Source organism: Triticum aestivum, chromosome 7B (genome assembly GCF_018294505.1).
Source record: "Triticum aestivum cultivar Chinese Spring chromosome 7B, IWGSC CS RefSeq v2.1, whole genome shotgun sequence".
Taxonomy (NCBI): Eukaryota; Viridiplantae; Streptophyta; class Magnoliopsida; order Poales; family Poaceae; genus Triticum; species Triticum aestivum.
This window is the reverse complement of record NC_057813.1, coordinates 710185162-710207129: the sequence shown is the minus strand read 5'-3', so window position 1 is coordinate 710207129 and position 21968 is coordinate 710185162. Positions and strand designations below refer to the sequence as shown.

At 43.0% G+C, this 21968-nt stretch overlaps 2 pseudogenes; both read right to left on the bottom strand.

Annotated features, from left to right (window-relative positions):
* Positions 1-10643: 10643 nt before the first annotated feature.
* LOC123158567 (uncharacterized) lies at positions 10644-11871 on the bottom strand (annotated as a pseudogene).
* Positions 11872-11888: 17 nt separating this feature from the next.
* On the bottom strand, positions 11889-21688 carry LOC123158566 (uncharacterized; annotated as a pseudogene).
* Between the last annotated feature and the right edge of the window lie 280 nt (positions 21689-21968).

The window sequence follows — 21968 nt, the reverse complement described above, 5'->3', positions numbered from 1 at the left end:
GGTCAGGAGCTCGATTCCTCGTGCGACCTTGGTGTTTTTTCAGGATTTTTACGTCTTGCTTTAAATAGCAAGTGGCCTAGCGCCTGGTGGGCTGGCCCAGATGTGCATCCTAGCGCGTGCTTGTTCGTTCGCTCGCCCGCGCATCGGAGGTCTGGTTGTGGACAACGTACTCTCAAAAATAACATCATGCCCTTTATTATGAAGGGGTATAGAATAATCACAGTCGTTGATGTGTTTAGGGGGGTTGTACCGAAGCGGAAATGATGCTTTTTTAATGTGCAAATGTGGGGGATGCGTCTTAATACCCTCACAACTGATCAGCAAACTGCATCGGGATTCTATAATCCAACCAAGGCCCTTTACCATCGCACGGGGTTGCCTCGGTTATGAAGGATTTCTTTGGACCATCGCATTGGGTGTTTAATGACTACCCAATGTTATAGAGGTGAAGATGGAGATAGGGATGGTGGAAGCTGTGTAGATGGATGGAGGGTAAGGGGTTTCTGGGTATCCTGTTGTGAATGGGCTCTCTTTTGTTGTGAATGGGGGCTCAAGCCTTTTATGAAGTTGACTTGCGGTGACGTCACGATGGCAGCACTGAGTGGTATGAGCACTAGTGCAAGCGTACCTGGCATCGTTCTTGGTCGCATTCCGACACCTTCGGTAGCTCGGGGTTGATCGCTTAACTTCATATTTGTTGGGTTCTACGATAGGGTGCGTCGACTGCAAATAAAAATTTTCTTACGTGCAGAACAACCAAGAACATGCTACGGGAGATGGATCACAGATTGTTACCACTAGACGTGCAGTGCTGTGCAACGGAAGTAGAGTTGAGGCAGCGCGTTCCCGAAGTCGCCTCGCGTTCCCGGAGTCGTCTCCTCCTTGCCGGTCTCCCACGTAGCCGATCGGATCCCGCGAACAGGTTCACCGGAGCGGCGCAAGTGCACCGCCTCTAACGGTATCCGCGAGTGCAGGAGGAACATCGTGTGGAGGACTGCTAGGTCCGATCACACAACTGGCGGCGAGTGGGGGTGGCTATTCGCAACACATGCAAACCCTAGTGACAGCGCCGAATCGATCAACGCATGAGTGTGCCGCACCTCCACTTTATATAGGCGTCCGTCGCGGGCTCAACACTTCGGCATCGCACGGACCCTAAAGCCCACAAGTCTACTCGGCCACAATCCGAATACAGCTCGGATCACATCCGACCAGTGTCCTCGGATCTGACCTCGTAGGTTCCTTCCCTTAAGCGCGCGACCCCTTAGGTTCAAGTCATCTTGGTCGCAGTTTGGATCACCTCCGAACTGCATGGTTGGTAGCGGCCTCTAGCAAGGCATGCCGAACACCAAGCAGACTATGAAGTTGATTAGGCGAACATGTACAACATGTCACACTTCTGTTCCCTTTGCCATACGATATATGTTGTCGGGCTCAAGGCGGGATTGTCATCCTTGTGCTAGCCCGACCTCTTTCTCATTCCAGTGATGCCGACCACTATCCGGATTATCTCATAATCCTTGTCGCATGGCATGCTTCTCTTGGTCGGATCACACGAGGGGCCCATAGTATATCTCTCCTAATCGGAGAGGCAAATCCCATCTTCCTCGACCATGTCTCGCAGCATGGGTCTGGACAAGCCTGAAACCTACCTTTGTAACTACCCAATTATGGAGTAGCGTTTGGTCGGTCCAAAGCAGGTCTGTCACCATCCCGAGTACATGCGTCAGCTCAGGTCTTAGGACATAGAACGTATGTTGTACTAGAGACTCACAGATGACATATCGATGCGTCTCATAGTTGGGTCTGTCCGACTCGGACCTTATCTCGACTCGGATCAGACTATGTCGAATCCGACCAGATCCTTCCGAGTCCATATTATCCGGTTAGCATCCAATGCTTCATGGCTAGTGAGACCAAGCCATCGACCGTGTCATATGCTAGTCTAGTCGGCTGTGCGTCCACACAGCCCTTTCGACTAGGGACCTTTTAGGACGGTCATCATACAATGCATAGTTCCACAAATAAGTCACGTACTTGCTGATACACATCATTGATAATGTCCAAGGACTATCTTTATTCATAAACAAATAGGAAATATCATCATACATGATTGCCTCTAGGGCATATCTCCAATAATATTTTCATATATTCTTTGATTCCTATCAAATAGTCATTTCCTGCAATAAACAAAATAAATAGAGGGATTTGTAATTCTTTATCATTATTCATTAGAGTGATTATTTTGGAATATCCAAGACTATCTGAAAGGATCGAGAAGAGGTGTCTAGAGTGGGGGTGATTAGACCCTCAACAAGCAAAAGTAGCCGTTTTTAAGTTCTTCAAGTTGAGGTGGAGTTTTAGCACAAGATTGAGCATTCTCAATACATTTCACGGAAGCATGGCAAGAGTATAAGCAGCGGAAAGAGTAAAGCATGCAAATTGCAAGAAAGTAAAGGGATGGGATTGGAGTGTGCAAACGGAATGAAGACATGGAGATTTTTGGCGTGGTTCCGATAGGTGGTGCTATCATACATCCACGTTGATGGAGACTTCAACCCACGAAGGGTAACGGCTGCGCGAGTCCACGAAGGGCTCCACTCACGAAGGGTCCACGAAGAAGCAACCTTGTCTATCTCACCATGGCCATCGCCCTTGAAGGACTTGCCTCACTCGGGTAGAACTTCACGAAGTAGGCGATCTCCTTGCCCTTAGAAACTCCTTGGTTCAACTCCACAATCTTGTCGGAAGCTTCCAAGTGACGCCTAACCAATTTAGGAGACATCACTCTCCAAAAGGTAATAGATGGTGTGTTGATGATGAACTCCTTGCTCTTGTGCTTCAAATGATAGTCTTCCCAACACTCAACTCTCTCTCACGGATTTGGCTATGGTGGAAAGAAGATTTGAGTGGAAAGCAACTTGGGGAAGGCTAGAGATCAAGATTCTAGTGGTAGGATTGGAATGTCTTGGTCTCAACACATGAGTAGGTGGTTCTCTCTCAGAAAATGAGTAGTGGAAATGTAGGCACGTTCTGATGGCTCTCTCTTGAATAAAGAAGGGGGTGGAGGGGTATATATAGCCTCCACACAAAATCCAATCGTTACACACATTTGACCCAACTCGGTCAGTCCGAATAGAGGAACTCGGTGAGACCGATTCAATTCAAAATGTGAACATTAGGAATCTCGGTGGGACCGACATGATCAACTCGGTGGAACCGATGTGCTAGGGCTAGGGCAAAACCTCATCTCGGTGACACCGATTTCAGCGATGAGCAAACAGAGAGTTGGTCAAACCAACTCAGTGGGACCGATTGCACATTTCGGTGAGACCGAAATAATTACAACAGGCAACAGAGAGTTTGCAGGGCCATCTCGGTGAGACCGAGATCCGTATTGGTGAGACCGAATTGTCTAGGGTTTCTGGCAGTGGCTTTGTCAACTGAACTCGGTGGCACTGAATAGATCAACTTGGTGGGGCCATGTTTGACTTTGGGTTTTGGAAATATTTGGAAATGAGAAAGTGGCTGAGGGTTTTGGCTTAATATTACTAAGCACTTTGAGCAAGTAAACCATTAAGCAACACCTCATCCCCTTTTAATAGTATTGGCTTTCCTATGGACTCAATGTGATCTTGGATCACTAAAATTAAAATTAAGAGTCTTGAGCTTTTGCCAATCTTTGTCCTTAGCATTTTGAAGGGGTTCCACATCCTCTTGTCCATGCCACGCCATTGTTGAACTTTCTGAAAAATAATAGATAAAGATAATAGTCACAAGATATATGTTGAGAGTAATTACCAAAATCACTCAGGGAGCACTTGTGCTTTTAATCTCGCCCTTTTTGGTAATTGATGACAACATACATCAAAGCTTTAGATAAAGATACGAAGAGTAATAGGTAAAGCTTCGAAAAGACATGTAACATGCATAGGCTCCCCCCTACATGTATGCAATCATGTAAAGATGGAATATGAGAACATGTGAATGCATAAGCATGTAGAGCAAGCAATGAGTTACATGTATCTTGGCTATATGCATCAGAGCAAATGATCTAGATAAAGGAAGTGTACCATCATGTTCATGAGTCCTTCTTGCAAACAATATGCACATCAGCAAGAGATCATCATGCACATGAGTGTGATGCATATACTTACCTTGTGGTCTTGAGCTGGCTTTGGAAGAGATGAGCTTGATAAAACAGGGTTAGATAACACAAGAACACTCTAATCAAAGCAATTATAGGGAACCACAAGAGTACCAAGACTGGGATGACATGTAATGAGTGAGTACTTAGTACATCATTTGGGTATAGACATGTCCCCAAAGATTAAAGATATGCAATGAATTCCAAAGATTTTCTTCCCCTAGATATGAACTCTTTCTCCCCCTGAATCTGATATTGGATAATGGGAGAAGGTAGGGTAAGACAAAATCAGAGCAAGAAAAATTAAAGCAAGAAATGGTACAATCAATTATATATATTAACATGCCTTTCCCCTCTTAAAGACATGTGACTTCTCTCCTCTATTGTTAACAAGCATCTGGAGAGGCTAAGATGTGCTTTCTCTCCCATGTGATAAGCATTGATGTGCTCTCTCTCTCCCCCTTTGACATCAATTTCCAAGAAGGGAACATCTGGAGTATGAGTCAAATAGGTTCGGTCCTTGAGAACATTACAAAGCAGCATGTAGTTTATGATGCGGGTAGAGGATAAGAATCATTGAATGGAGCTGGAGAAGAAAAGAAATATGCAAGGGCAAAAGGTTTTCTCAACAATGAAATCGGTAGCACCGATCCATTGTCGTCGGCGACACCGAGTTGGCAGTGTCATGGATGAGGCATATCGGTCAGACCGGGTTAGTCTTCGTCGGTTGTACTGATGAACTATCTACAAGTAATATATGTAGTACGGTCTAGCCGATAGCCATGAATCGGTGAGTCCAAGTTCAATGTAGAGGAAAAATCTTGTCAACTCAGCTCACTTGGCAATTGAAATCTCACAAGGATTTGCAAGGAATTTACTAACAGATTTGCAATGAATTAGAAAAGGAAACACTCAAAACAAAAGAGATCTAGATGAAGTTTTTTTTAAAGGGGAACAAGATAGCAGGTTACATATGCAAAACACAAAGTAAGTGAATAAAGAAACACTAGAGAACTTCATCTAGAGGGCGTCGGTGATGTCTACTACGCAACCTTCTTCTTGTAGACGTTGTTAGGCCTCCAAGTGCACAGGTTTGTAGGATAGTAGAAAATTTCCCTCAAGTGGATGACCTAAGGTTTATCAATCTGTGGGAGGCGTAGGATGAAGATGGTCTCTCTAAAACAACCCTGCAACCAAATAATAAAGAGTCTCTTGTGTCCCCAACACACCCAATACAATGGTAAATTGTATAGGTGCACTAGTTCGGCGAAGAGATGGTGATACAAGTGCAATATGGATGGTAGATATAAGTATTTATAATCTGAAATTATAAAAACAGCAAGGTAACAAGTGGTAAAAGTGAGCATAAGTTCACAAAGTACTTCAAAGAGTGCCCCAAAGTTTCTACCGGAGAGTCAAGATGAAAACGTGTGCCAACCCCTATGCATAAGTTCATTGAACCCGCAAGTTGATCACCAAAACATACATCAAGTATATCACATGAATATCCCATTGTCACCACAGATAAGCACGGCAAGACATACATCAAGTGTTCTCAAATCCTTAAAGACTCAATCCGATAAGATAACTTCAAAGGGAAAACTTAAGCCATTACAAGAGAGTAGAGGGGGAGAAACATCATAAGATCCAACTATAATAGCAAAGCTCGCAGTACATCAAGATCGTATCACCTCATGAACACGAGAGAGAGAGAGAGAGAGAGAGAGATCAAACACATAGCTACTGGTACATACCCTCAGCCCCGAGGGTGAACTACTCCCTCCTCGTCATGAAGATCGCCAGGATGATGAAGATGGCCACCGGTGAGGGATCCCCCCTCCGGTAGGGTGCCGGAATAGGTTCCCGATTGGTTTTTGGTGGCTACAGAGGCTTGCGGCGGTGGAACTCCCGATCTAGGTTATTTTCTGGAGGTTTCAGTATTTATAGGAATTTTTGGTGTAGGTTTCACGTCAGGGGGGTCTCCGGGCTATCCACGAGGCAGGGAGCGCGCCCTGGGGGGGGGGGCTCCACCCTAGTGGGCAGTCCGGGACTCTTCTGGCCCAACTCTTGCACTCCAGGGGCTTCTTTTGGTCCATAAAAATTCGTCAAAAATTGGCACATCAATTGGACTCCGTTTGGTATTCCTTTTCTGTAAAACTCAAAAACAGGGAAAAAACAGAAACTGGCACTGGGCTCTAGGTTAATAGGTTAGTCCCAAAAATGATATAGAAGTGTATAGTAAAGCCCATTAAATATCCAAAATAGGTAATATAATAGCATGGAACAATAGAAAATTATAGATACGTTAGAGACGTATTAGTCGGCGACAAAGTCACCCATGTTAGTGTATATTGACCGAGGAGTCAAGTGATAACACTTGATCATAGGTCATACTCATCGTTTAAGCTCAAAATGGGGTTACCATTTTTCGTTTAAGCATTTTGATGTATTCACACCTCGTTGAGTTGCTTTGTCTCATGACTTGGGTCAAACCTTCTCTAAGATGGAATACCATACCTTGGGTTGTGTTGATCTTGGTCATGTAGTTGAACTTGCGTTGGGTGCTCAAGGTTGATGTAGTCCATCAAGAGTTGAGAGCACCACTTGTAGTTTAAGTTCATCTTCCTAAATGGGTTAGTCTTGCAAGGAATAGCACTTGTGTATCCAAAATGACAATCATGAAACTTGATAATGAAATTTGATATATAGAAATTGTCGAAGGATATGTTGAGTGAGCTCATCCTTCCTTGTATTCCACAATCATATAGAAGCTTGGTGACGTAGAGATTGCTCAAGATGTGACTGAATTGCAATCTCATAGATTTGGGCTCATCAAAGTACCTACAAGGGTTAGATAACATGCAAGGGTACAAGTATAGATCCAAGACATATGATCATCATCTTAAGAGAAATATCAAGGATTGGTCAAAAAGGCTCATGCCTTGCATGTATCTAGATGGAGTTCCTACTCCAAGTTTGAGGCATCAATGATGTACAATTCACCTCTCAAATGGCAAAACACTTTCTCATCAAGCGGTTTGGTGAATATATCTGCCAATTGCTTATCGGTACAAACATGCTTAAGATTGATGTCTCCTTTAGCAACTTGATCCCGAATGAAATGATGATAAACTTCAATATGCTTAGTCCGAGAATGTTGCACGGGATTGTGAGCAATCTTAATAGCACTTTCATTATCACAAAGCAATGGAACATGTTTCACATATATCCCATAATCCTTAAGGGTTTGGGTCATCCAAAGTAATTGAGCACAACATGATCCGGCGGCAATGTATTCCGCTTCGGCGATGGATAAGGATAACGAGTTTTGTTTCTTGGAGGACCAAGATACAAGAGATCTACCAAGAAATTGACAAGTACCTGAAGTGGACTTTCTATCAACCTTGTCTCCGGCATAGTCCGAGTCGGAGTAGCCAAAAAGATCAAAGGAAGACCTCTTAGGATACCAAATGCCAACATTTGGTGTATGAATTAAATATCTCACTATCCTTTTCACAGCCTTAAGATGACATTCTTTAGGGACCGCTTGATATCGTGCACACATGCACACACTTAGCATAACATCGGGATGGGAGGCACATATATATAACAATGAACCAATCATAGAGCGGTAAACCTTTTGGTCAACCGGTTTGCCATCCTTGGTCAAGTCAAGATGTCCACTGGTAGGCATGGGTGTTTTCATACCTTTGCTTTCTTGCATGTTGAACATCTTGAATAAGTCCTTGGTATACTTTGTTTGGGAAACAAAGGTACCCTCCTTAGTTTTATTGATTTGCAAACCAAGAAACAATTTGAGTTCACTCATCATAGACATCTCAAACTTCTCCAACATTAGCCTTCAAAATTTTCACTAAAATAAGGGTTAGTCGAACTAAATATTATATCATCCACATAAATTTGGCACACAAATAATTCACCATTAACCCTTTTAGTAAAAAATGTAGAATCGATTTTTCCAATTTCAAATCCTTTTTCAATAAGAAACTTAGTCAAGCATTTTACCATGCTCTAGGAGCTTGTTTAAGACTATAAAGAGCTTTGTGAAGTTTGTAAACATGATCGGGTTTCTTGGGATTAACAAGGCCAGGAGGTTGTTTGACATAGACTTCCTCTTCAATTTCTCCATTTAGAAAAGCACTTTTTATCTCCATTTGATATAAAGTAATGTCCTGATGATTGGCATAAGCAAGTAAGATGCGTATGGACTCAAGTGTAGCAACGGGGGCATATGTGACCATAGTCCATACCTTCAAATTGAGTGTAGCCTTGGGCGACGAGACGAGACTTGTTGTGTACAACTTGTCCATCTTCATCTTGCTTATTCCGAAACACCCATTTGGTTCCAGTGACATTATGCTTCTCATCGGGCTTTTCAACAAGCATCCATACTTGATTCCTCTCGAAATTGTGTAGCTCTTCATGCATAGCGTTCACCCAACCCGGATCATCAAGAGCTTCTTCAACCTTCATAGGTTCAATAATAGAAATGAATGAGTAATGTTCACAATAGTTAGCCAAACGAGTTTTAGAGCGAGTAATTCTCCCGGTTTGAGACGGGATGATCTTTGAGACTCTTGCTGAAACTCGTGAGAGCTTTTGTTTGGGTCGGGGTGGAACATCCTCTTCATTGTCTTATTCTTCCTCTTGTCCTTCTTCATTGTTGTTGGCGTTGTTGTTCTCTTGTGGAGGTGGAGAGGTAGGTCGATGAGGATCATCTTGTTGTACTTCCTCGTTTCCTTCATCTTGAAGTGTTCCACTTGTGGATGCCTCCAAGTCAACTTGTGGTTCACCTTGTCGTGAAGTAGAGGCTTCCACTTGAACGGACAAGTTACTCTCCTTCACCTCCGTTGGGTGAATCTTGCCAATAGACAAGTCTTGAATTTCTTCTGAGGGATCTTTGTCTCCTACATCAATTGGCAATTCCTTTACTTGTGAGCCGTTAGATTCATCAAACTTCACATCTACCGTCTCTTAAACCTTTCAGGTGAAATTATTTTAGACACGGTAAGTGTGAGAATTTGAGCCATAACCGAGTAGGAAACCTTCATGAGACTTAGGGGCAAATTTCGAACGATGATGCTTATCAAGAATGTAACACTTTGAGCCAAATACTCGAAAGTATCCAACTTGGGGTTTGTTACTGGTGAGAAGCTCGTATGCCGTCTTGCCGAGAAGCTTGTGAAGATATAGTCGATTTGTTGCATGACAAGTTGTCTCAACCGCTTCCACCCAAAAGTGTTCTGGCGTCTTGTATTCATAAAGCATCATTCTCGTCATCTCAATGAGTGTCTGGTTCTTCCTCTCAACAACTCCATTTTCTTGAGGTGTGTACATAGCCGAGAACTAATGTGAAATCCCTTCTTCATCAAGAAAGGTATCCACATTGGCATTTTTGAACTCCATTCCGTTGTCGCTACGAACCTTCTTGATTTTCACTTAAAATTGATTTTGGGCCTTCTTGGCGAAGTTCTTGGAGATCTTTTGCACCTGTGATTTATCATCAAGAAAGAACACTCATGTGAATCTTGAAAAATCATCAACAATGACCAATCCGAACGAGTTACCACCGAGACTCTTGTAGGCGTTGGGACCAAAAAGATCCATATGAAGTAGCTCGAGCGGTTTCTCGTGGTCATAATGTAATTCACAGGATGACTTCCTCCAACTTGTTTTTCTGCTTGACAAGCACTGCAAACACTACTGCAGGATACTGCTAACGTGACACTACGATCAGAGACTCTTTGACAAAATTGTGTGTGATGCAATAATCGCAAAAGATGGTGTAAAAACCCGTCAAAAAAGGTGCAAAACTTTTGCGAGGACGGATGCATCAAACACAGTTTAGATTTTTGTTGCATGTGCAGATTCAGGACATACGGTTCAGTTCAATTAACTGTTTGCAGTGAGGAGGAACAAAAAAAATGGGTTGCCAGATGAAGGCGTGTGCGATGTAGAGCATATGGTTCACTCGGATGAACTGTCTGTGATGAGGCGTAACAACAAAAAAGGGCAGCCAGATGAAGGTGTGTGTGATATACGGCATACAGTTCACTCGGATGAACTATTTGCGTTGAGCCAAGAGAACTGAAATGGTTCAACTTAACAAGATGTGTGTGATAAGCGGCAAACAGGTCTGTAATCGAAAATGGGTGGGAAGACTGATAACAACACAGACGATTCCTATTAACATGTCGTGTGTGTTGTGAGCAAACGATTGTTGGTATACAATTGGCAGTGATTGATGAAATCATCACCGACGGGTTCCATTGTTTAGTCCATGTGCGATGTGATTTTCTCTGTCTACAGAGCATCAACATATCTCTACTCCTAATCTCTACTCCTAATGAACGAGTTGGTTGAATAGTCCCATCATTTTCGTCTGGTTTTTTTTCGTCTGGTCTTTTTCGTCCCCCACCTTTCACCCCTCATCTCTACTCCTAATGAACGAGTTGGTTGAATAGTCCCATCATTTTCATCTGGTTTTTTTCGTCTGATTTTTTTCGTCCCCCACCTTCCACCCCTCACTCCGATTCCACCGATTTTCACCCTCCCAGAGAGAAAAAAACGCTCTAAACAACCCTGAGAGCAGCTCTTCTCCTTGATTACCCTTGCACGCACTAGGTTTCCTACGCCGCCGCCGCCGCAGGGGAACTCGTCGACCAGCCCAACCTCCTGCCGCTCCGCACCCTTCCCTTCCCGTCGCCGCAGTCACCCCCTCCATCTCATGCTGGAGCCACTACCCTGCCGCGAACATCCTGCGCGCGTTGTACATGACCGGTACGGCGGCCCTGACGGAGAGCGAGAACCGCCACGGGACCGCGGCGGTGAGCCCCTCGATGAAGACCTGCGCGGAGAGCAGGAACGCGTGCGGGGCCTCGGCGGCGATCCCCGTGGTGTTCGCGGACTGGAGGCCGTCGAGGACGTAGAGCAACGGGAGCGCGGCCCCAACAAGGAACCCGGCCACGGTGTGTGCGGCGAGGAGGAGGCGTGCGAGGACAAGGAAGATGGGCAAGGACGGGTTGGGCTTCCCGGGGCGCTGCGAGAAGGCGAGCGTGGCCAGGAGGAGGTAGGGGAGGAGCAGGACGGCGAAGGCGATCTCCAAGAGCGGCACGGTGGTCGAGAAGGCCAGCACGGCCTTGGCGCCCAGCGTGTTGAGATGCTTGCATGTTTCATGACATGTACCTGAAGGTCAAGGTAACATGTTCAAGAACAAGAGGGTCTTCATGGAGAGTATCCACAAGTCCAAGGCTGAGAAAGTGAGAAGGCAAGAGAGACGACCCTCTCTGACCAGTTTGAGGCCAAGCGTGCAAGAGCAAGGCTAGCTAGCAGGGAGAGGAATATTGCGAGGAGGGAGGAGAGATTGGCTCAGGTAAGATGATGTTTCCACTTGAGCCCTGTCTATTTCCTCGCATAATTAGATTTGTGCTGCATTATATTGGTGCAGGGTCTCTTGTTGGATGTTTCAGAGATGCTTATGCACGGTTTCTTTAATCATTTTGGTTCATGGTACCAGCTAATGAAATTTACGTGCTCTGGTGATGAATTCGTGCCATGTCGAGTTGGATTGGCGGTGGCGTATTTTCCTCTTGTAGTCAAATTAGTGAGATGCTTCGTTCTCTTCTTTATGTGAACGTACATGTATGACCAGTGTAATTAGGTGCAGTAGTTTTGGTCAATGTCAAAGCAGAAGAAAGCCACATGTATGACCAGTATTGAATCACGGCCAGAGAGTAATGTAGCTTTGTCCCTCCCTGATGCTGCTAATGCAAGATGCATAGGAATCTTATTCAATGTCAAAAATTGACATACCGTGCAATCATGTCTAATGTCTTTCATTTAACCGGCACATCCGTCAGTTCATCATCTATCTCAGACTCTCAGTCACAGCTATGGTAATTGGGGTATGTTCATCTCCAATTACAGCCTCATAATTTTTTGGACATTCATTTAGAGCCCGACCTACTGGGGTGTGCAGACCTGGTAATTGGAACAATTCACCAAGAGAAGGCAGTTCGTGTATAACATAATGGGTGAGGAGTAAAGGTGTGTCATATTCCATATTTTCATTCTCATTTCAGAGAACGCGATAGTAATTTTTGATATTTTGCTCTATAGGTGGAATTTATCGTGAGATCCTACCCAAATCCGAGTACTTCTCCAAGGCATGGTACACCTTCCATTTCGCCCAAAACAATCTCACCATGGGCTACTTCACCAATAAGACTACCAAACAGATTGAGGCCTACGGCCCCGATCCGAAGGAGCGGTTCACTATGGCAATGCAGGTACAATTCAAGCTAATTCGCTGACAATCTCGCTCACAACCAAGGAAATTTAGTTCTTGACACAATTAACATTACATGATCTGTGCTGGCTACAGTGTATTCATGCTTGCTTCGAATTCTTGGTTCATGGAAAGAATTTATAATTTATCTCTGTACTACACTTGTAATATAACTTGTACAAGAAGAAGAAGAAGCTTGTCAAGTTTTATCTCTGTACTAGACATGTAATATAAGTTGTAGTAGAAGAGTACTAGACATATAGATTCTAAAGCTGAACCAGCCTTAGATTTACTTGTAGAAGAAGCTTGTCAATTCGGCTTGGTTAGCCTCTTTGATGTAATAAATTGGTGTTGGTGGGTCCATGTGGCTGGAGAACCCTCTTTCTCCAAAATTCCGGCAATGTCGTGCTCATCGTACATGCTGGCATGGTGGTGCTCAACTTATGGGAGTAGGTTGGCAACCACCCCTCTTGGAACATCTAAATAATCACATTTTGCTGATATTTTTCTTCTGATTGATGATTGATTCAATTTGCACGGAGCAATTCTGGAGGAAATAGTACAAGCTAACTCTAAATCATTTCTTAGTTGATCAATCATGTAATTAGAAAGCAAAAATAAGCTACCAAAATGATATAGCTTGGTATTGGAATATTAACCTCTTGGTTTAGTTACCCAGGCAATGGAGATCCCACAATTTTTTGAATTGCCATGCAAATTATTATGACAAGTTGCTTGGTATCTGACAATCTGCTTGTCCTTCTGCCATGCATTTTCAGAAACTCTGCAGAAAGTTGCTGCAGATAGGTGTTGTGCTGGTATAATCTGTTTGTCCTTCCGCTATGCATTTTCAGAAACTCCGCAGAAAGCTGCTGCAGATAGGTGTGGTGCTAGTATATTCTTTCTGTAGCAGTGGGCAAATTGGTAATTTTTGGTCTCATGATTGGTGGTGTTTCTTTCTTTCAAATGAAAACACCATGGTGATTCCTATTTTTAATAGTTGTACTAGCAGGATTATCATAACAACTAAGCAAATGCCAAGTTGGAAATTTGAAGATAGAAAATTGAGGTGTGTGATCAGGTGTCAATACTTAAAGAAAGAGCCTTTAGATTTTCTTAATTGGAATGCAGAAATCTAAGCATGTAGATCTTTTGATGAGAACATAATTAAGATATTACTGAGGTAATCTCATGTTACCTTTGTATTATGTTAGCCTGCTAATTTACTATATCTAGGTCATAATATTGTTGCTATTTTCATGAACTAAGTAATGGTTAATGACACAACTCGATGAACTAAGTATTGAGAGCATGGGCCATTGCGGTGGACCAGTGGTAACGATAAGCTCAGAGGGTTTTGCCACTGTGATCATGTTAGTCATGCTAGCACTAACAACATAGAGTATACAATATACTGCTCGGACCAGTGACACTTATTCTACTTCCTTAACAGTGGGCAGATTGGTAATTTTTGGTCGATATAGCAAGTTTGAGAAGACCCAATTTTGTTATACTATGTAAGTTGATAAACTTTTTATATGTTCAATTGGTGATATTGGAAATAGCTAAGCTTACTCGTGTGATTCATCTAGGAAAATCTCACACAATGACATAAGCCTATATCTAGAATGATATGAGGACTGTGAAATAGAAAGGGATGTGATGCTACTATGTTCTATTGGATTGTAAGATGGCATTTGAGGATTTACTAAGTATTTAATGATTGGAAACATTACTCTTGGTATGTTTTATTTTCCAGGGCTTGCATACTGTTGTCGGGAATAGGTTAGCAAAAGTTCAATGATATTTGTTTAAAGCGAAAATTCTTCACCGCATTTTAACCTTTACATGCCTAAAGATAGAAACATCTAATCTTATGACTTTGAATTTGCGCTTCAAGAAAATTTGATTTGACTTGTCCACGACAATTATTTCCATGTACATCAGTTGATCAATTTTTAGTTTTGATTGGCCACTTATCTCACTTGTGTTGCACCCCATGTAATATGTTACTTTTTACCTTCCAAATTTTTGTCTAACAATGGACTTTATATGGTTTCTAACAAAATATAGAGTAACATAGACTCATATTTCTTGAGTTAGTTTGCTCCGGAGGATAGTGGCATAGATTATAATAACCCGTGGGGAACATATGTGTACTTTTGTTGTTGGGTGACTATAGACAGAAGAACCTAAAACTCGTATGCAAATATTTTTCAATTTAATATGACTCCTCCCGTTGCTACGCGTTATATTTAGATGCATTAAATTTTGCATTAAGAAATATCCTTACTATTTCTTCATTAAGTTTTCGTGAACTTTTTGTTAGCAAGATGTGTAGGAAAACTATTTCATTCTGGAGCTTCGTTGAGCAAGATATGACATTTGCTTTTTTTGTTACAAAATTCCTATTTTCTTTTAGAAACTTTTGGAATTAGAAGATACTAATTGTTGGAGTTCTTGATCTTCTTGGAGTTTTTTCTTTTGGTGTGCAGAGAGACCAAACAAGCAGCCATCAAGATTGCCACCAAGGCCAATAAATATTTCTTCTTTAAATAAGGTCATTTCCCTGATCCTTCTTCTTCATATCTCTTTGTGTTGATGTTGATGTTATTAGCACAAAAGTTGTTTGTGCACATTTAGAGGATTATCTGTCCTAGGTGTGATTAAAAGTTTTTGTTTCGCCACTCACTATTCACCACCGAATTGATTTGAGTGAACCGAATATATGCTTCAGTTGGCAGTATATTCGAATATGTGATATATTTTTTGTCCATGTACCAATGATGTGATTCATTTATAAATATCACTCAAGCAATTGAATCGCCTTAAAAACTGTATATAACACGATACATTCTTTTGTCACACAATATATTCCAGTTCTTATGTTCAATGCTTTTTAAAGGTGGTTTAATGTAGTTTTGGACATAGAGCTATTGGTCCTTCTTTATGATTCATGAGATTGTTGACAAGTGGTAGAGACCATCTTCTCCTAAATTTGAAGCCTGCATTTGCAACTGCGCTCTTTATGTATTTTGTTCTTCCCAATGTTTCGAAGGATAATTTTGGCATTGATATAGTATAACATACATTTAAAGTTATGAATGCTTGATACTTGGTTCAAGACTTCTTGAGGAAACATCAGTGCGTCAACTTTTCATCTTTAGCTCTCTAATCAAAACCATCGATGATTAACAAGATAAATGTATATCAGGAAGAGTTTGGAAATGCTGAGTGGAGGAGAAGCAAGGCAGGGGGGGGGTGGCGGGTTCAACTAGGGGCTGCGGGGGTCATCAGATCAGTATGTTCGCCAGGATGATGAAGATGGCCACCGGTGAGGGATCCCCCCTCCGGTAGGGTGCCGGAATAGGGTCCCGATTGGTTTTTGGTGGCTACAGAGGCTTGCGGCGGTGGAACTCCCGATCTAGGTTATTTTCTGGAGGTTTCAGTATTTATAGGAATTTTTGGTGTAGGTTTCACATCAGGGGGGTCTCCGGGCTATCCACGAGGCAGGGAGCGCGCCCTGGGGGGGGGGCTCCACCCTAGTGAGCAGTCCGGGACTCTTCTGGCCCAACTCTTGCACTCCAGGGGCTTCTTTTGGTCCATAAAAATTCGTCAAAAATTGGCACATCAATTGGACTCCGTTTGGTATTCCTTTTCTGTAAAACTCAAAAACAGGGAAAAAACAGAAACTGGCACTGGGCTCTAGGTTAATAGGTTAGTCCCAAAAATGATATAGAAGTGTATAGTAAAGCCCATTAAACATCCAAAATAGGTAATATAATAGCATGGAACAATAGAAAATTATAGATACGTTAGAGACGTATTAGTCGGCGACAAAGTCACCCATGTTAGTGTATATTGACCGAGGAGTCAAGTGATAACACTTGATCATAGGTCATACTCATCGTTTAAGCTCAAAATGGGGTTACCATTTTTCGTTTAAGCATTTTATGTATTCACACCTCGTTGAGTTGCTTTGCCTCATGACTTGGGTCAAACCTTCTCTAAGATGGAATACCATACCTTGGGTTGTGTTGATCTTGGTCATGTAGTTGAACTTGCGTTGGGTGCTCAAGGTTGATGTAGTCCATCAAGAGTTGAGAGCACCACTTGTAGTTTAAGTTCATCTTCCTAAATGGGTTAGTCTTGCAAGGAATAGCACTTGTGTATCCAAAATGACAATCATGAAACTTGATTATGAAATTTGATATATAGAAATTGTCGAAGGATATGTTGAGTGAGCTCATCCTTCCTTGTATTCCACAATCATATAGAAGCTTGGTGACGTAGAGATTGCTCAAGATGTGACTGAATTGCAATCTCATAGATTTGGGCTCATCAAAGTACCTACAAGGGTTAGATAACATGCAAGGGTACAAGTATAGATCCAAGACATATGATCATCATCTTAAGAGAAATATCAAGGATTGGTCAAAAAGGCTCATGCCTTGCATGTATCTAGATGGATTTCCTACTCCAAGTTTGAGGCATCAATGATGTACAATTCACCTCTCAAATGGCAAAACACTTTCTCATCAAGCGGTTTGGTGAATATATCCGCCAATTGCTTATCGGTACAAACATGCTTAAGATTGATGTCTCCTTTAGCAACTTGATCCCGAATGAAATGATGATAAACTTCAATATGCTTAGTCCGAGAATGTTGCACGGGATTGTGAGCAATCTTAATAGCACTTTCATTATCACAAAGCAATGGAACATGTTTCACATATATCCCATAATCCTTAAGGGTTTGGGTCATCCAAAGTAATTGAGCACAACATGATCCGGCGGCAATGTATTCCGCTTCGGCGATGGATAAGGATAACGAGTTTTGTTTCTTGGAGGACCAAGATACAAGAGATCTACCAAGAAATTGACAAGTACCTGAAGTGGACTTTCTATCAACCTTGTCTCCGGCATAGTCCGAGTCGGAGTAGCCAACAAGATCAAAGGAAGACCTCTTAGGATACCAAATGCCAACGTTTGGTGTATGAATTAAATATCTCACTATCCTTTTCACAGCCTTAAGATGACATTCTTTAGGGACCGCTTGATATCGTGCACACATGCACACACTTAGCATAACATCGGGACGGGAGGCACATAGATATAACAATGAACCAATCATAGAGCGGTAAACCTTTTGGTCAACCGGTTTGCCATCCTTGGTCAAGTCAAGATGTCCACTGGTAGGCATGGGTGTTTTCATACCTTTGCTTTCTTGCATGTTGAACATCTTGAATAAGTCCTTGGTATACTTTGTTTGGGAAACAAAGGTACCCTCCTTAGTTTTATTGATTTGCAAACCAAGAAACAATTTGAGTTCACTCATCATAGACATCTCAAACTTCTCCAACATTAGCCTTCAAAATTTTCACTAAAATAAGGGTTAGTCGAACTAAATATTATATCATCCACATAAATTTGGCACACAAATAATTCACCATTAACCCTTTTAGTAAAAAATGTAGAATCGATTTTTCCAATTTCAAATCCTTTTTCAATAAGAAACTTAGTCAAGCATTTTACCATGCTCTAGGAGCTTGTTTAAGACTATAAAGAGCTTTGTGAAGTTTGTAAACATGATCGGGTTTCTTGGGATTAACAAGGCCAGGAGGTTGTTTGACATAGACTTCCTCTTCAATTTCTCCATTTAGAAAAGCACTTTTTATCTCCATTTGATATAAAGTAATGTCCTGATGATTGGCATAAGCAAGTAAGATGCGTATGGACTCAAGTGTAGCAACGGGGGCATATGTGACCATAGTCCATACCTTCAAATTGAGTGTAGCCTTGGGCGACGAGACGAGACTTGTTGTGTACAACTTGTCCATCTTCATCTTGCTTATTCCGAAACACCCATTTGGTTCCAGTGACATTATGCTTCTCATCGGGCTTTTCAACAAGCATCCATACTTGATTCCTCTCGAAATTGTGTAGCTCTTCATGCATAGCGTTCACCCAACCCGGATCATCAAGAGCTTCTTCAACCTTCATAGGTTCAATAATAGAAATGAATGAGTAATGTTCACAATAGTTAGCCAAACGAGTTTTAGAGCGAGTAATTCTCCCGGTTTGAGACGGGATGATCTTTGAGACTCTTGCTGAAACTCGTGAGAGCTTTTGTTTGGGTCGGGGTGGAACATCCTCTTCATTGTCTTATTCTTCCTCTTGTCCTTCTTCATTGTTGTTGGCGTTGTTGTTCTCTTGTGGAGGTGGAGAGGTAGGTCGATGAGGATCATCTTGTTGTACTTCCTCGTTTCCTTCATCTTGAAGTGTTCCACTTGTGGATGCCTCCAAGTCAACTTGTGGTTCACCTTGTCGTGAAGTAGAGGCTTCCACTTGAACGGACAAGTTACTCTCCTTCACCTCCGTTGGGTGAATCTTGCCAATAGACAAGTCTTGAATTTCTTCTGAGGGATCTTTGTCTCCTACATCAATTGGCAATTCCTTTACTTGTGAGCCGTTAGATTCATCAAACTTCACATCTACCGTCTCTTAAACCTTTCAGGTGAAATTATTTTAGACACAGTAAGTGTGAGAATTTGAGCCATAACCGAGTAGGAAACCTTCATGAGACTTAGGGGCAAATTTCGAACGATGATGCTTATCAAGAATGTAACACTTTGAGCCAAATACTCGAAAGTATCCAACTTGGGGTTTGTTACTGGTGAGAAGCTTGTATGCCGTCTTGCCGAGAAGCTTGTGAAGATATAGTCGATTTGTTGCATGACAAGTTGTCTCAACCGCTTCCACCCAAAAGTGTTCTGGCGTCTTGTATTCATAAAGCATCATTCTCGTCATCTCAATGAGTGTCTGGTTCTTCCTCTCAACAACTCCATTTTCTTGAGGTGTGTACATAGCCGAGAACTAATGTGAAATCCCTTCTTCATCAAGAAAGGTATCCACATTGGCATTTTTGAACTCCATTCTGTTGTCGCTACGAACCTTCTTGATTTTCACTTAAAATTGATTTTGGGCCTTCTTGGCGAAGTTCTTGGAGATCTTTTGCACCTGTGATTTATCATCAAGAAAGAACACTCATGTGAATCTTGAAAAATCATCAACAATGACCAATCCGAACGAGTTACCACCGAGACTCTTGTAGGCGTTGGGACCAAAAAGATCCATATGAAGTAGCTCGAGCGGTTTCTCGTGGTCATAATGTAATTCACAGGATGACTTCCTCCAACTTGTTTTTCTGCTTGACAAGCACTGCAAACACTACTGCAGGATACTGCTAACGTGACACTACGATCAGAGACTCTTTGACAAAATTGTGTGTGATGCAATAATCGCAAAAGATGGTGTAAAAACCCGTCAAAAAAGGTGCAAAACTTTTGCGAGGACGGATGCATCAAACACAGTTTAGATTTTTGTTGCATGTGCAGATTCAGGACATACGGTTCAGTTCAATTAACTGTTTGCAGTGAGGAGGAACAAAAAAAATGGGTTGCCAGATGAAGGCGTGTGCGATGTAGAGCATATGGTTCACTCGGATGAACTGTCTGTGATGAGGCGTAACAACAAAAAAGGGCAGCCAGATGAAGGTGTGTGTGATATACGGCATACAGTTCACTCGGATGAACTATTTGCGTTGAGCCAAGAGAACTGAAATGGTTCAACTTAACAAGATGTGTGTGATAAGCGGCAAACAGGTCTGTAATCGAAAATGGGTGGGAAGACTGATAACAACACAGACGATTCCTATTAACATGTCGTGTGTGTTGTGAGCAAACGATTGTTGGTATACAATTGGCAGTGATTGATGAAATCATCACCGACGGGTTCCATTGTTTAGTCCATGTGCGATGTGATTTTCTCTGTCTACAGAGCATCAACATATCTCTACTCCTAATCTCTACTCCTAATGAACGAGTTGGTTGAATAGTCCCATCATTTTCGTCTGGTTTTTTTTCGTCTGGTCTTTTTCGTCCCCCACCTTTCACCCCTCATCTCTACTCCTAATGAACGAGTTGGTTGAATAGTCCCATCATTTTCATCTGGTTTTTTTCGTCTGGTTTTTTTCGTCCCCCACCTTCCACCCCTCACTCCGATTCCACCGATTTTCACCCTCCCAGAGAGAAAAAAACGCTCTAAACAACCCTGAGAGCAGCTCTTCTCCTTGATTACCCTTGCACGCACTAGGTTTCCTACGCCGCCGCCGCCGCAGGGGAACTCGTCGACCAGCCCAACCTCCTGCCGCTCCGCACCCTTCCCTTCCCGTCGCCGCAGTCACCCCCTCCATCTCATGCTGGAGCCACTACCCTGCCGCGAACATCCTGCGCGCGTTGTACATGACCGGTACGGCGGCCCTGACGGAGAGCGAGAACCGCCACGGGACCGCGGCGGTGAGCCCCTCGATGAAGACCTGCGCGGAGAGCAGGAACGCGTGCGGGGCCTCGGCGGCGATCCCCGTGGTGTTCGCGGACTGGAGGCCGTCGAGGACGTAGAGCAACGGGAGCGCGGCCCCAACAAGGAACCCGGCCACGGTGTGTGCGGCGAGGAGGAGGCGTGCGAGGACAAGGAAGATGGGCAAGGACGGGTTGGGCTTCCCGGGGCGCTGCGAGAAGGCGAGCGTGGCCAGGAGGAGGTAGGGGAGGAGCAGGACGGCGAAGGCGATCTCCAAGAGCGGCACGGTGGTCGAGAAGGCCAGCACGGCCTTGGCGCCCAGCGTGTTGAGATGCTTGCATGTTTCATGACATGTACCTGAAGGTCAAGGTAACATGTTCAAGAACAAGAGGGTCTTCATGGAGAGTATCCACAAGTCCAAGGCTGAGAAAGTGAGAAGGCAAGAGAGACGACCCTCTCTGACCAGTTTGAGGCCAAGCGTGCAAGAGCAAGGCTAGCTAGCAGGGAGAGGAATATTGCGAGGAGGGAGGAGAGATTGGCTCAGGTAAGATGATGTTTCCACTTGAGCCCTGTCTATTTCCTCGCATAATTAGATTTGTGCTGCATTATATTGGTGCAGGGTCTCTTGTTGGATGTTTCAGAGATGCTTATGCACGGTTTCTTTAATCATTTTGGTTCATGGTACCAGCTAATGAAATTTACGTGCTCTGGTGATGAATTCGTGCCATGTCGAGTTGGATTGGCGGTGGCGTATTTTCCTCTTGTAGTCAAATTAGTGAGATGCTTCGTTCTCTTCTTTATGTGAACGTACATGTATGACCAGTGTAATTAGGTGCAGTAGTTTTGGTCAATGTCAAAGCAGAAGAAAGCCACATGTATGACCAGTATTGAATCACGGCCAGAGAGTAATGTAGCTTTGTCCCTCCCTGATGCTGCTAATGCAAGATGCATAGGAATCTTATTCAATGTCAAAAATTGACATACCGTGCAATCATGTCTAATGTCTTTCATTTAACCGGCACATCCGTCAGTTCATCATCTATCTCAGACTCTCAGTCACAGCTATGGTAATTGGGGTATGTTCATCTCCAATTACAGCCTCATAATTTTTTGGACATTCATTTAGAGCCCGACCTACTGGGGTGTGCAGACCTG